At 45.4% G+C, this 14,968-nt stretch overlaps 1 protein-coding gene across 3 annotated transcripts in view; it reads right to left on the bottom strand.

The window, feature by feature from the left end:
• Large1 (LARGE xylosyl- and glucuronyltransferase 1) overlaps positions 1-14,968 on the bottom strand; it is a 493,847-nt gene that overhangs the window by 164,694 nt on the left and 314,185 nt on the right. The window lies entirely within an intron of this gene.

Raw genomic sequence — 14,968 nt, 5'->3', positions numbered from 1 at the left:
ACCAGCCATCAGAACTGTGCAGAGAAGGAAAACATTGCTTGAAAAATGTACAGCAAAGTAGATTGGAAGTAACTAATCAAATGGTGGTGGTCTCTAGGGAACAGAAAATGTATGATTTCTGTCTTCTCTCCCCTAATTTTTTCTAGTCCCCAGCTTACCCCACGATGTACTTTATAGAGAGCAAATATATTCAATGTTGCGTTTTTATGTTATTTTAAAATGCCTGAGCCAATTGCTGTCATGTCACCCTGACCAAGGCTTCTGCAAAAGGAGGCGCTGCCTCATGCCCCAGGATTGCAGAGGACACAAACCTGGCATCCAGATGGCTTTGCTGGTGAGACACAGGTGGAAGCTGGCCGCCAGCAGGGGCTCTGGTGTGACCATCCACTAAAGGGTCAAATAGAAGTAAGGAATGGAAAAGAAAAACCCTGATGGAGGAGCCTGTTGCTGGAAAGAAACCCGGTGCTGGCCAGGAAGGAAGATTTGTAACAAATGCAGCCAGTTAGTAAGATTAATGAAAGGGGAAACCACTTTGCATAGTGGTCAATCTTCAATAATTTAAGGGTAATCGAGACTAATTTCAAGGTAATAAGAAAACCTACCCATGTCTAAATTTTGGCTGAGACTCCTCTGTGTGCTAAATGGGCTGAGCCTCGTGAAACCAGTGCTTTACTGAGCACAGAGCAACTCAAACCCTTTTGTTCTATGGCCCGGCTTCTGAATCCCACAAATGGCATCCACAAGGATGGAGACTGAGCAAAAAAAACTCTTCCATCCAAGAAAATCAGTGACAAAGAGGTGGGTAGGTGATCCTGGAGGGAGGCAGATACAATTCTCCTGAATAAACAGGAATAACACAAAGACTTTCAAAGGAGGAAATTAAGTAAGATCTCCCTGGATTACAACAAGACTGACAGAAGTCTGGCATTGGAAGGGACATGAATTCATTTTTCCAAGCCTAGAACACACCCACATATGTGAAAAAGCAGCACATCTCAGGGGCTGGAGTGCTGGTGGAGAGATTGCAAAGACAGATACAGAAAGTTCTAGAGAACTAAGAGCTTATGTTCCTATTTCAAGTATGTGTGTGTGTGTGTGTGTGTGTGTGTGTGAATGGTGTTGCATATGTATTTACATGCATGCACATATGTACATGTATAACACATGTATCATACATAACACACACATGTAAATATACGTTGCCTTATTTCACTTGGCCAGCGTACATGGGGGAGACAATTGGCTGCGCTCCAACACTACTTAAATTGAATTGGAACCACAGACCCATCTAGAGCTGGAAGAGGCATTTCATTTTACAGAAGGATAGCCAGGACCCCCAAAAAGTGGCTTGCCCAAGTTCACTGAGACCGTCCATAACGAGGACATGTACCCAGCACTGTGTGGGTAGTGTGAACCAGCGCCATCCTAACAGCTTCCCGGGCAGTGTGTCCTCAGAGGCAGGTGGTGTTCCCATCCCTGTTCTACAGATGGAAACAAAACCAAAAACAAACTGATAATGGAGAAGTTCTTCACTCAAGGTCTTAGCAAACAGCAGAGCTGAGATGGGCCCCTGGGTGCTGTGGCTTTAGACCACAGGCTCTTGCCCCCACAGCCTCCTGTGTTGAGGCTGCGGCCTGGAAGGTAACCCAGGTCTCTAGGCCTAAGGTCCACGTGCTCCTTCTTTTGCATCATTTCAAGTGACTTTTCCATGCCAACTGAAACAGAGACCTGGACAGATGGCCAAACCATCCACGCAGGTTGTTCACCACAGACACTTATGAAAGGGCGAGATCTGGGAGCGAGGGCAGAGGGCTGCTATGCCCCCAGGCCTAGAAGAGTTCTCATACATGAGGGGAACTTCATACATATTTGTTGAATGAATGAATGAATTTTGGCAGGGAGCAGAACAACCGAAAGCCAGGATTTCCTTTTCCTCGATGTTGGACAAGACAAGGGCTCAGGGCTCATCCAGGCCACATTCATTAGAAAACTATGAGAAAAGTTACCCAGGTGAGGAACATCCTCACTTTGTGGATGAAGAAGCTAGCAAAGGGTGGTGAAAATCCTCCAGGTGATCTGCCCAGAAGGGTGTGCTGAGACCAGGATGGGGTGTAGCCTCCTGGTAACAGGCTGCACGTTTGTCCCAATTCCAGGGTGTCCCAGGGGTATTCTAATAGATGAATGGTGCCCCATGCAGCAGAGGTTCCCGTAGCCTTATGAGTTGGTGAAACTCTATGCAGATGTGCACAGAAAGGGCTCCGAAGAATCCTGAACTCGAGCAACCTGTTGACCTTTTTACAAAACCCAGCTCCCTCCAGTGCATTTGAGCTCAGGACCCTCCTTCTCAACAGCTGTGAGCACACTCCTGAAGGAGTGCATCTGAGCATAATCTTCAAGGCCCTGCATGATTTCAGCCTCTTGCACCAAGGTCTCTTCTCAGTGTTTCTGTGGTCAGGCTCTGGGTCTTACACACGGATATAGAATGGCAAAAGCTGCCCGTAAGAAATCACTCTGCCAGGAAGAGTCCTGAGCCCACCTCCCTGCTTTCCTTGGTCTCCCACCCTGTGCCTGGCCTTCTCAACAAAGGGCACTTCAGCCTGTGTCCCCACAAAGGCTGGCGTTGTGCAAGCCTGTGTCCAGGATGATGCCAGTGAGTACATGCCATGGAGTCCCCTCCCTCCAAGAGCTTACACATCACCAGTGAGAATGACAGCAAGCGACAAATCAATGCATAGTGAAAGATGAGGGGGGGGGGAAGAGCGAGAGGGAGGGAGGGAGAAGCTTTGAAAGGACTTTGGGGGGAGGTCCTCTGCTAAGGTGACAGCTGAGCAGAATCCTGAAGGAAAGGCGGCAGTGGGTGGTAGGGTCACCTGGGGACACAGACTTCTAGGCAGTAGAACAGGAAGTCGTGCCGCAGACATGTGCTGGCATCACTGGGGTGCAGGGAGACCCGTGGGCTGAAGTCGTATGAGGATGGGGGAGGATCCCACACCCTGGCATCTCTGCCAGGTCTGCCTCAGGATCATGGGACCAACAGGGCCCCCACCCTGAGAAAGACTGCTGGTTTAATAATCTGCTCTTGACATTTTGAAATTTGTGACAATTCTTTAAAAAAGAACTGTGCACAGGGCCCCCCATAAGACAGCTAGTCCTGCTTTGAGCTTCAGAGCAAGGAGGAGGCCTCCCCCACTTCCTGTTTAAGTACCTCTGTCCCCTGTTTAACTAGAGAGCACTGACAAGAATGTCACAGAGGTGTCTCTGGCCTCACCATCATTTTCTTTCTAAATGTTTGCTGGAATCTTGAAAAGAAAACAAACACTCTTATAATTTGGCCTGAGCCTCCAAAATGCCACCAACTCCTAATTATCAACATTAATAAAGGGAATGAGGAATGAGGAGTGTGAATAAGAGCCACTGAGCATGCCCAGCTCTGGAAGGCAGCACATGGCTGCTTTTCTGCAGATTCTCCTTAATTGTGAATAAGTATTAACTGATAATCCTGAGGCCATAAATCCCGAGCCACTGGAAAGGTAACTCTAGGTTACTTAGGAAAGCTCGTGTAGGTGGAAACATTGGGTAATGGCTACAAGCTTATGTCCCCCACCCTGTCATCATCACCCGTCAAGCACTGGACACATTTAGATCTCTAGCAGAGTTACCTCCAGGGAAACATGAACTATGCTGAGAAGATCTGCAAAAAGAAAAAAAAAATCTGAAAACCACACACACACACACACACAATGCACAAAAACTTTGTAAACAACTCCTGAGAGGAGCTGAGAACCCCTGAAATCAACCTATAGGCCCAGGTAAGAGCCCCTGACTTAGAAAGGAGGGTGCATGGGAAGGAAGTGATTCAGACCCCAAAGTACACATTCAACAGATAGAGCACACCAGAAGGAACAAAGACTGGTCACAGCAGATTCATCTGGACACACTTAGCCCTGTCCTCAACACACAGCATATGTTGATTCCTCTGAGTCATAGAAATGCCATCAGTCAGGCACCGTTACTTTATACATGAGAAACTGGGGCCCAAATACATTTCATCACCTGTTCAAGGTTAGCTGCCCAAGGGCACCTGCAAGTGGCAGACTTAGGACTGAGCACAGCAAGACCAGCTCTGGAGTCTTGGTCCTCTCCATTACTGATGACTGTTTCAGTGTTCAGTCTCCCCAGAGGGTCCCTCCTTGGCCACCAAGACAAGAGGAATTCAAATGGATAGGCGGCAAAGCAGGAGAATTCTACACACATTGTATGGGCCATTTGCCAGAATTTGCAACATCTGGGAAAGCTGGGGGGCTGGGGGAGAGAGAGGGGTGCAGTAGTGATGTTGGGCAGTTTCTCTTCTAATCACATTCTGGTGTACCTGGGAAGAAACACATCCTAACCATAACTCCAGATTGAAAAGAGAGAGAATTTCATCAAGTTTGATCTTGTTTTAGACAAAAGGAAAATAAAAGTTTCACAGAGTCTTGATATCATGCCACAGAACACTGGCTCACTCCAGCTTTTAAAAAAGAAAAAAAAAATATCTCAAGCATGTGCTTAAGGTGGGCATTAAGATTCAGTCAAGACCAAGAGATCCTAATTCAGTATGTGATGTCTCAACACCTGCGGGCCCCTGGGCTGTCCACATGTGTGCAGGTCACAATCACCCCGGAGAGGGCTCACTTCAAAGGAGACCTGGCTTCTGCTTCACAGAAAAAGGACAACTCCACTCTATGGGGGGTTTTGCAAGTTATGCTTCAAAATCCTCAAATCTTTATTCTCTTCAGCCAGAAGGGGGCACTGTTCCCTCTAAAACGCATCTAGGGATACAGGAATCAGATTACCTGAGCTGATAGAATGAGTGCCAGACCCTTCCCTGGCTGCGCACAGACAGATATCTGGGTTCCCCCCAGACCCCAAACTCCACCATCTCCCAGCCCTAAGGATTTCACTTCCCAATTCAAAAATACAAAAACAAAACTTGATTCTCTCTTGGTTCTCACTACTTGTACATCCTCCCTGGCTCTACTCAATAACTGTTCTTTACCCAAAGGAAAACATTTCATATTTTAACAGTGAAGAACAAGAAAACCAAACCAAACCAAAAGCAATTCATTCTTTCAGGAGCCTGATCTGAATGGCTACATTGCCAGCCCGCACTGTTTACCATTCTGGCTAGAAAAGAGACCATTCCTAAGTCATGTTCTGAGGAAGGCAGGATTTCTAAATCCGACATTGGCTTCCTCCCTTAGAGGGGCTAAGAGACTGTTTGTCCATCTATTTCATGAACATGTTTGCAGTTCCTGGATGCCATAGTCCTGATGGGGTGGACCCAGAGCTTCTGTGCTCCTCACCAGCCAAGAGGATAATCACAACTTTAAGCTACAGCACAGCAATAATACTTAACTCTCTCTGCAGAGATAATAGGTGCTCTCTGCAGAAACGGCAGCTAAGCAGGGCTACATCTAACTTACACCCCGCCCCCAGCCCCACATGCCCATGGACCCACCTTGATGTTCAGCTGGACAGAAGTTATCTCCCAGGCTGCTTATGCAATCTACACCTGAACTTGAACCCCAGGCTAGTCAGGCTGATTTGTCCGATTCCCAAAGTTTCCTGTCTTTCTGACCTGGTTTCAGTCATGCTCTGTGGGATCTAGCTGACTGCAAAACACAGGTGTTGATTCTGTGGCCTGCTCCCAGCGGCCCTCCTTTCCCCATCAATCACAGGAAGGAGTTGTGTCAGTGATGTCCGATGGCCCACAAGCACACATTTAGCCAAGAAGAGCCTGGATGAGAGTTTGCTGGTCCTGTCCTCCTCATTGGCAAACGAGGCACTCTGCAGGTCTGAACTCTGCGTTGTCACAGGAGCCACCATGGGATGGTGAAAAGAGAAGATGCTGGTGGCATGTGGTTCTTAGAAGCCCAGGCCCAGAAGAACCCACACTGGTATCAGTCTGTGCCGCTGTGTGAGAAGCCACCCAAAATGCAGTGGCTGAAAGTGCAGGTGATAAGTTGGCCTGGCTCAGCTGAGCTGTTCTGGGGTGGGCTGGTGTGGGTAGGGCCTGCTCCTGCCTCTGAAGTCAGTGGTGGGTCAGCAGCGCTGGCTAGTGTGGTCTGGTTTTGACGGGCATTAGAGGACAGGCCAGATGATGAGGCCTTTCTCCGTGTGGCCTCCTATCCTCCACCAGGCTAGCCTGGGCTTGTTCCCATCCTGGCACAAGGATTCCCAGTGGAGCAGGAGAAGTACCAAGGCTCAAGCAATGTTAGGGTCTCTGCCTCCCTGGCATCTGAGACCATCCCATTGACAAAATAAAGGACAAGTCCACCCCAGCCTCTTTCTCTTGATAGGAGGGACTGTAATGTCCTGGACGTCATCAGGGAAAGAACTTTTGGCCATTTTTACAAACACACACATGTGCACCTTTTTCCTATTCCCATTTCACTATGTGAGTATAGCCAGAGGGTCCCTAATGTGAAAATCCAACATTATGATGAAAAAGTTTTGGACTTGGGAGAAAATTTGATTTGGGGATGAAGAATGCTCCATAGGTCAACTTTATGCTAATGTTCCAAAATCTGAGTTCTTTATATACCCTAGAGATAGTGCTCTATCTGATGTGTGAGGGGTAAAAATTTGCTCCCAGGATATAGGCTCTCTGTCCACCTCACCTTGTTTCTATTGCCAAAGAGAAACTTTTTAGTTTGATTCCATCCCATTTATTGATTATTGGTTTTAATTCTTGCACTACAGGAGTCTTATCAAGGGAGTTGGGGCCTAATCCCACATGATGAAGATTAGGGCCTACTTTTTCTTCTATTAGACACAGAGTCTCTGGTTTAATTCCTAGGTCCTTAATCCACTTTGAGTTTTGTGCATGGTGAGAGATAGGGGTTTAATTTCATTTTGTTGCATATGGATTTCCAGTTTTCCCAGCACCATTTGTTGAAGAGGCTATCTTTTCTCCAATGCATGTTTTTGGCACCTTTGTCTAGAATAAGAAAATTGTAATTTTGTGGGCTAGTCTCTGTGTCCTCTATTCTGTACCATTGGTCTACCAGTCTGTTTTGGTGCCAACAGCATGCTGTTTTTGTTACTATTGCTCTGTAGTATAGTTTAAGGTCTCGTATAATGATGCCACCTGCTTCACTCTTCCTGCTAAGAATTGCTTTAGCTATTCTGGGTCTCTTATTTTTCCAGATGAATTTCATGATTGCTTTTTCTATTTCTATGAAAAATGCCATTGGGATTTTGATTGGAATTGCATTCAATCTGTATAGTGCTTTTGGTAGTATGGTCATTTTGATAATATTAATTCTGCCTATCCAAGAGCAAGGTAGATCTTTCCATCTTCTAAGGTCTTCTTTGATTTCTTTCTTTAGGGTTCTGTAGTTTTCATTGTATAGATCTTTCACCTCTTTCATTAAGTTGATTCCCAAGTATTTTATTTTTGGAACATTTTTGGTCTTATCCATTGTGGATAAGAGATCCTCCATCTACACTAGCAATAAATCTACAAGGAGAGCTCCCAGCTAACTCTGGCTCTGACTGGATTACTGTGGACATGGAAACAGATCATGGTGATCAGTCAGCCGTCTCTGTCACAGGCATTTTGTCAATATGTTGAGCTGCAGTCCACAGGGGTACACCTATTTGCATTCCCAGCAGCCAAGAATGAGATAGCCTCTTTCCAAAGCATCCCCAATAGAACATGTTCCCCAATTTATCAGGTTTTTAATTAAATCCCAGAATTAAGAAGTGGTCTCCTAGCACTGATTTTCTTTGCAATCCCCTTTCTCTCTCTTTTTTGTTATCCTTTTTAATTTTTGCTAGGGAGCAGTTGGGTCTCTTTCGTGTTCCTCCTCTGTCAACAATGTGTTGTTATTCTTTGCCTGTGATTATTGATCTTTTAAAGTATTTAATTCTTCAAATTCTTTGTATAAAATCTTGAGCTCACTGAATGCATGGCAAATATCTTCCTCTTAGGAAATCCTTTGAAGGCCATGGCATTAGATACAATGGGAATGTCCCCCTGTTTTAAATGCCACCATTTGCAGAAGCCCAGTGCAGGACACACGTGTTTAGATTCCATGCTGTTCTTTGCATTGGTCATCATCTCATTTCTTTTTTCTATTTGTATTACTATTTCCTTCCCCTACCTTAGGCTTTTTAAAAAAATCATGTTGCTTTATAGATGCACAGGAAGTCACAAAAACAGAGCAAAGAGGTTCCAGGTACCTTCAATCAGTTTTCCCAGTGTTGACAACTTAGATAATTATAGTACAATGTCCAAACCAGCAAACTGACATTGGGACAACATGTGTGTAGTTCTAAGCCATTTTCCTACATTCACAGAATCATGTGACTACTGAGGCGGTCAAGATACACAGCTGCTCCATCATGGCAAAGATCTCCCTGACTCCACCCACTAAAGTCACATAGACCCCAGCCACCCACCCTCCCTAACTTCTAGTCACCAATACTAACTCCCTTCTAATCTGTGTATTCCTTTCTTTACTCTCTTGTCATTCTTATGAAATCTTCTCTAATGTCGTAAGGGTAGAGTTGGATGCAACATTTGTTTACTTGAGCAGGAGAAACTTCAGCCCAGCCATGGGACATCTTCCCCATCACACTCCCCATCTTCTGCTCCTCGCCAACAGTTCCACTTCCTGCCAACGGTGGTCTTCCATCCCACAGGGCTTGCAGGCAGTCTCTCCTTTCCCATCCTGATCTGGGTGTGAGGAAGTGCAGCAAACCTGCAAATCTCCCCATGGGTCTGAGAAAGCTGCTTGCCTCGTTTTGATTGGCTGGAGACCCTGGCAACCAGGACTTGCTAGGCACAGCTCAAACAAGCAAGCAAACAAACAAACAAAAACGTATGGCAAACAGAAGCCATAAACAAAATCCAGCCCACAGGGAGGAGGCACACACAAAGGACTTGTTCTCTACCCTGATCATCTACAGAATTTACCTCTGATGGGCAGAAAGTTTGTTGTAGAAAAGAAACCAGGCAAGAGGGACTCCAGGAAATTCTTCATGAACAACTGCAGAGGTGTTTGCATTTCTTAATTCCGGGCCCAGATCTTCTGGTTTACAGAGGTTTCAGTGTGGATCTTTTGTTTAGAACCTTTCCATTAGGCAATGTGTTGACATCATGAAGGTGGATTCCATCTCAGGTAAGATATTTGATTATTAGTTAGGGAAGGGAAGTGGGAGAAGGAAAGTTCAATCCCACCCACATCATGCAGTTCTGCCACCAAGAGCAGAGGAGTCAGGAACACAGTCGACACCATCTTTCCAGATGGAGATGTCCCCAAAATATACCTTCAACAAAATTGCTTCCTATGCTATTTCCACTGCCACCCCAGGGACGTGGCTTCAGCATGATTTGCAGCGTGGAAAGTGTGAGCTCCAATAAGAAGTTGTGGGTATCAGGAATCCTGTGGCCACTGGGCAAGGTAGGAAAAGAGATGGGAGCAAGATGAAAGTGGTATGAAGTAGCCTCTCAAATCCTCCTGCTGCATGCCACAGGGAAGTCAGAAGCAGATGCAAGTAACTTGATCTGTGATTGACACAAAGGCCCTGGACATGAAAATGAGTCTATTAAAGATCTTCCTGGCTGTGCTTCATGGCTAAACAACTTCATCTGTTCCTACGTGACCCTAAGCCTGGAATCCTCTGTGTTTTTCTCCAGCACACTGGATACATTATTTCTGAATTAGCGCTCAGAGTGGTTACAGGGAGGGGAAGATTCTACAGTTCTTTGCTTCCCATTCCTCACCTGTGATTCACCTGTCCAGGTAGCTGGCATTAAAGGAAGACACAAGGTATTGGTATTCTCAGCACGGGAAGCACAGAGTCTAAGATATAGGCTTGTCGTCGTTTGGAAAAGAGTCTGGAAATTCCTCAAAATATTAAACATGGAGTCACCACAGGACCTGGTAGTTGTACTCCTAGAGATTTTATAATGTATGCCCACACGAAAACAATATCTGTAAATATTCATAGCAAAATTATTCACAGCAGTCAAGAAGTGGAAACAACCCAAATGTCTGTTAGCTGGTAAAATCATTAAAATATGTACTGCATTCATAAAGTGGAATATCAGTTGTCCATAAAAAAAATGAAGTACAGATACATGCTATAACATAAATGAACACTAAAAATAATATGCTAGGTGAAATAAGCAAGTCACAAAAGATTACATACTATATAATTCTATTTATATAAAATATCCAGGGCAGAAAAATCCTAGAGACAGAGCATAAACTAGTAAGTTGCCATAAGCTCAGGGTGGGAGCGGGGGTGGGAGTGAGACTGCTGAGGTGTAGGGGCATCTATCTTGGGGTGATTAAAAACACTTTAAAATTTAATAGTGTTGCTGGCTGCACAACCCTCTGAATATCTGAATATACTAAAACCCACTGAATTGCACACTTTAAAAGGGTGAATTTTATGGTATGTGGATTACATTTCAGTAAAGTTGCTATAAAAATAAATAAAAAGAAAAAGATATGGCGTAAAATACTTGATGAAAGACTGAGTAAATGAGCGAATGCCTGCTGAAAAATTAGTTCTGGGGGCAGGGGTAGAAATCAAAGCAAAGTTAACTAATTAATACCTTTACCATTTTGGAGGATGAGCTAAAATAATTGTCCTCAGTGCCATTTATTAAAAGTGATAAAAGACCCTTTGCCCTACCTCTTAGCATCTTCTCTATTCACAGCACGATCAACTGTTTAATCACTGAATTTCTGACATCCAAGATTAGATGCAGGGAGAATAAATCAGATAGTTCCTAGGAGGCAGAGCTGGCAACAGAATCTGGTTGCTCCATTAATAAATTCATTCCAGAAAGTTTTCTTACTATGTCTACTATGTGCACAACACTTGGAATTCTTTTTCTTCGAGGGTTTCTTGTGTAATGAGGGAGTTTTACATGTGAACAAGTAATTTGCAGTGCAGGCCCCATGAAAAGGAGTATTTTAGTAATGGATGATAATAGATGGAGGGAGAGATGTACCCTTCTTGGCTTCAGGGAGAAAGGAGAATGAAGTTCAGAGAGGAAGCCATGCTCATGGTAGACCTGGGGCCTGGGGAGGAGTGTATCTGATGGTACACCTAGGAAGGCCAGCTGTTCCCATATCGCTTGGGTTTCCCACCTAAGGGTTTGGCTGGAGGTTACAATCACACAGTGTACAGCAGAGAGCAGATGCTCTTGACTGACTTGGAGGCCCTGGCCCTGGATGGGGCCCTAGAACACCCAGCAGAAGTCCTTAAATTGCAAAGGCCATTCTGATCTCTCAGGGCAACTTGTATTTTTTCTATTTTTCTTCACTCTAGGAAACTAGAACTTTCTATTTCCTGGACTTTCTTCTGTTCTCTTTGTACATGAATTAATCTTGTATTCAATTAATCCACATTTTGATTAAAAATAATATACTAGGGGAGGTGTTGAGTATGCAAAGAGAAAGTTGCAGACACGCTTCCGGAGCAACTCATAGCTGAAGGCCATGTTTCTAAAAGGTTGGCCCAAAGATGGCATCCCTGTCACCAAGGAAGTAGCTTAAAGATACAGATTTTAAGGATAAAATGCTCATAGTTTTGCAGAGCAAGATAACTAAATTTGCTTTCCCATGGTGTTCCAGATGATTCTGAGGCAGGTGGTCCTCACAACCCACCTTGAGAAAGACAGGCTATACGTGGGAAGTACCCATAGGAAGACAGTGGCAGCAGCTTACTCCCAGGCTCTGGAGGGTCCCTTATGCAATGCAGAGAAAGCACTGGGACATTCGGGCTTACTGCCACAGGAGAGGCAAATTCTGATATGATTCCTTCTCCAGTGGGTGGTACTAGGATGAGGACCAGATCAAAAACCTCTCAATGACGAGGGCCAGGTAGAACCCCTCTTGTCTTTCTGCATCCAGATGATGGACAGGCCCAGTATCAGGTGTGATACCGCTGCACCTAGAATCTGAGGCTCCCTGGCTCCTTTTGCCTTCCTTAAGGAAGATCTCATCTTCTTCCCAGATGCGGACCCATTAAAGGAAGGTGAGAACACAGAGAAAGTGCCAAACTGAAATAACAAATAGAAGGGGATTCTCAGCGGCTCAGGAGGCTGAGACAGGAGGATCACAAGTTCAAAGTCAGCCTCAGCAATGGCGAGGCGCTAAGCAATGTAGTGAGACCCTGTCTCTAAATAAAATACAAAATAGGGCTAGGGATGTGGCTCAGTGGCTGAGTGTCCCTGAGTTCAATCCCTGGTACCGCCTCCCCCCCCCCAAAAAAAAAAAATAGGAGGTGATGAGGGACAGGGAAGGCCCTGGAGGTAGTGAAGAGTTGTTTTTCCATGGCAACCACCCAGTTCCTGGGGCAGGCCTCAGCCAGGCACAGGAAGAGGTGGGTCTCCTGTAGAGAACAGCAGGACAACCTCAGTGTCAATGTGTTTCTGGCTTTAAATGAATAGCTTAATCTTTCTGGATCCTCTGAATTCTCTACTCTGTAAAATCAGACTATTCATATTGATCTCTCAGGCTGTTACCAAGATTCAAGGACAAATAACAATATGAATAACACCTTCTAGCAACAGACCCTGCCACAAAGTGCACAACCCCGGCTTCCTTCTCCTTTAGAAACTATGAGTTCAGGAGGGTCAGGTCTCACAAAGACGCTACAATGTCTATGACAACAGTGGGTGGCAGTGACTGGTGTCTAGGACGTGCCAGGCACTGTTCTGAGTGTGTATAGGGTTCGCTGAGCCTTCGGCATGCTCCTGAGGCAGGTGCTGTTGTGCCCCCATCTTTAAGGGTGGAGAAACTCAACCTGCCACTTACCTGGGATGAAACTGTTCCACTTCCCTATCCCACTCCCTAAACAGGCCTCATCCCAAAGGAACTTTCTGAAAGAGTTGGGAGAGGTATTGCAGAGGTGGTCTTGCTTGTGTGGGAGAGAAAACGTGGCCTCTCTCCAGACCCTCGGTCAATGCCATGGAGGACCCCGATGACCTCCCAGCTTGGCAGCTCAGCACCTCTGCCCTCCACCTTTCCCGTGGTCCTTGGGTTAGACCAGGGGTGTGGCCACAACTCCAGTACTGAGGTGCATCAAAAGGCAACAGCTAAAATCACCTTCTTAATTTACTGTGGGCACCCGATTACCTCCTGAGAATCCACGCAAGAAATACCAGTCGGGAAGCTGCTGCCAATAAAGATGGTGGACAATGAAACACAGAAGTCAAAAGGCAGCCCCTGTGATAGCAGCTGGCAGGGCAGAAGGCACTGAGTGCCAAGAAAGGTGACAGATTCACAGCTCGCCAGGCAGCAGAGAGAGCTTAGGTGGATTGTCTTCAGGACGCTGGCCATGGTTTTCCCATCTGTGAAAGGAGGGCTGTGGGTGGGATCTTCTCTAAGGTTTCCAGAGCAGAATATCTCTGGTTGATTGGAAGGCGCTGCGTTCTCAGATGCAGGGTGGAAAAAATAGGAGAAACACAGGCTTCAAAGGTAAACCTAAACTGGACCCCTGGCTCCTGGCTGTGTGTCTCTGGAGAATCACTTATCCTCTCTGAGCTTCAAGGGAGATACTGACCACACCTATACAAATGCCTTCCCCTGCTTAAGCAGGTGAGTCTCTCCCTATCCCCAAAGGATGTCTTGAAATCTATGAGTCATTCACGGTAATAGTACTGAAAGGATCTAGGGTACAGGGCTCAGTTTTAAACTAATTTCTAAACCTTGACATATAAAGGAAAGTCTGCTCTGGAGTTTCCTATCCTGAGTAAGAATGCAGGACCATCTGAGAAGAAAGAATTCAGCTTTTCTTCTCCCTTCCTACTTGGAAAGGAAGTGAAAACATGATGTCTGGGGCTATGGCAATCGTCTTGCAACCATGAGATGAGAAGCATGACTGAAGAATTCAACGGAGCAAGTCATGTGCATGTAGGAATATGTGTAAAATTGTAATGCAGCAATAGAAACATCAAAAACAAGACAAAACAAACAAAAAAAGCCTATGTCGAGAATGGAGAAAAGGAGAAGAACAACTTGGGACCTTGGAGTCATTGTTGAGTTGCTGTTCAAACACTGGACTCCTTTACTCTTTATTGCTTAAAAAATTTACTTTCAGCTAAAAGAAAACCAAAATGATATAAATAGCAGCATAGCAGCTACCACAGAAATTAGAAAACTAAAGTTGTGTATTGAGCTGAGCACAGTGTCACATGCTTGTAATGTAAGCTACTCAGGTGGCTGAGGCAGGAGGACGGCAAGCTTGAGAGGAGCCTCAGCAACTTAGCAAGACCCCGTCTCAAAACAAAATAAAAAGGGCTGAGGATGTAGCTCAGTGGCAGAGCACTTGTCTAGCATGTGTGAGCCCCTGGGTTCCATACCCACCACACACACACACACACACACACACACACACACACACCAACCCTATGCCGACTGAATGGAAACACCACAGCCCATTGGGAAAGACATTTTTGCTAAGGTCTTTAAGCCACCACATAAGCATCCTAATCATAGTTTTTATATTTTCTTGTTAACTTCAAATGAAAATAAGAATCCAATCCCCACCCGAGAACCTGCAGAATCTGAATCCCTAAGGCTGAGGTATAGGATCTAAAATGTTCCTGTGGGTTAGTTTTTGATGCACATTACAACTATGGGGATTTTTCAGGGCATAGAATTCTGATGCAATTACTTGCTTTTCTGGTCATTTTCTCTGCTATTGAAAGGACAGTACCTTAGAGACAGCCATTGATATTCTACAGTCACACAGCAGGGGCTCAGGCATTGCAGAGACTGACCTTCCATTCGGATTTTAGTGAGGACAGAGCCCTGGTACCTGATCTCAGCGCCTCATCTTCTCACAGAGGTGACCCCCGGGAGACCACTTGCCTGATTGAACTTCACCTCCTAATCCATAACCTGAGACCTGGCACTGTCCCTGCAGACAACTGGGGTAACACACTCTGCATACA

Source organism: Marmota flaviventris, chromosome 3 (assembly GCF_047511675.1).
Source record: "Marmota flaviventris isolate mMarFla1 chromosome 3, mMarFla1.hap1, whole genome shotgun sequence".
In the NCBI taxonomy this organism is placed as follows: Eukaryota; Metazoa; Chordata; class Mammalia; order Rodentia; family Sciuridae; genus Marmota; species Marmota flaviventris.
This window is presented reverse-complemented; position numbering and strand designations above follow the sequence as displayed.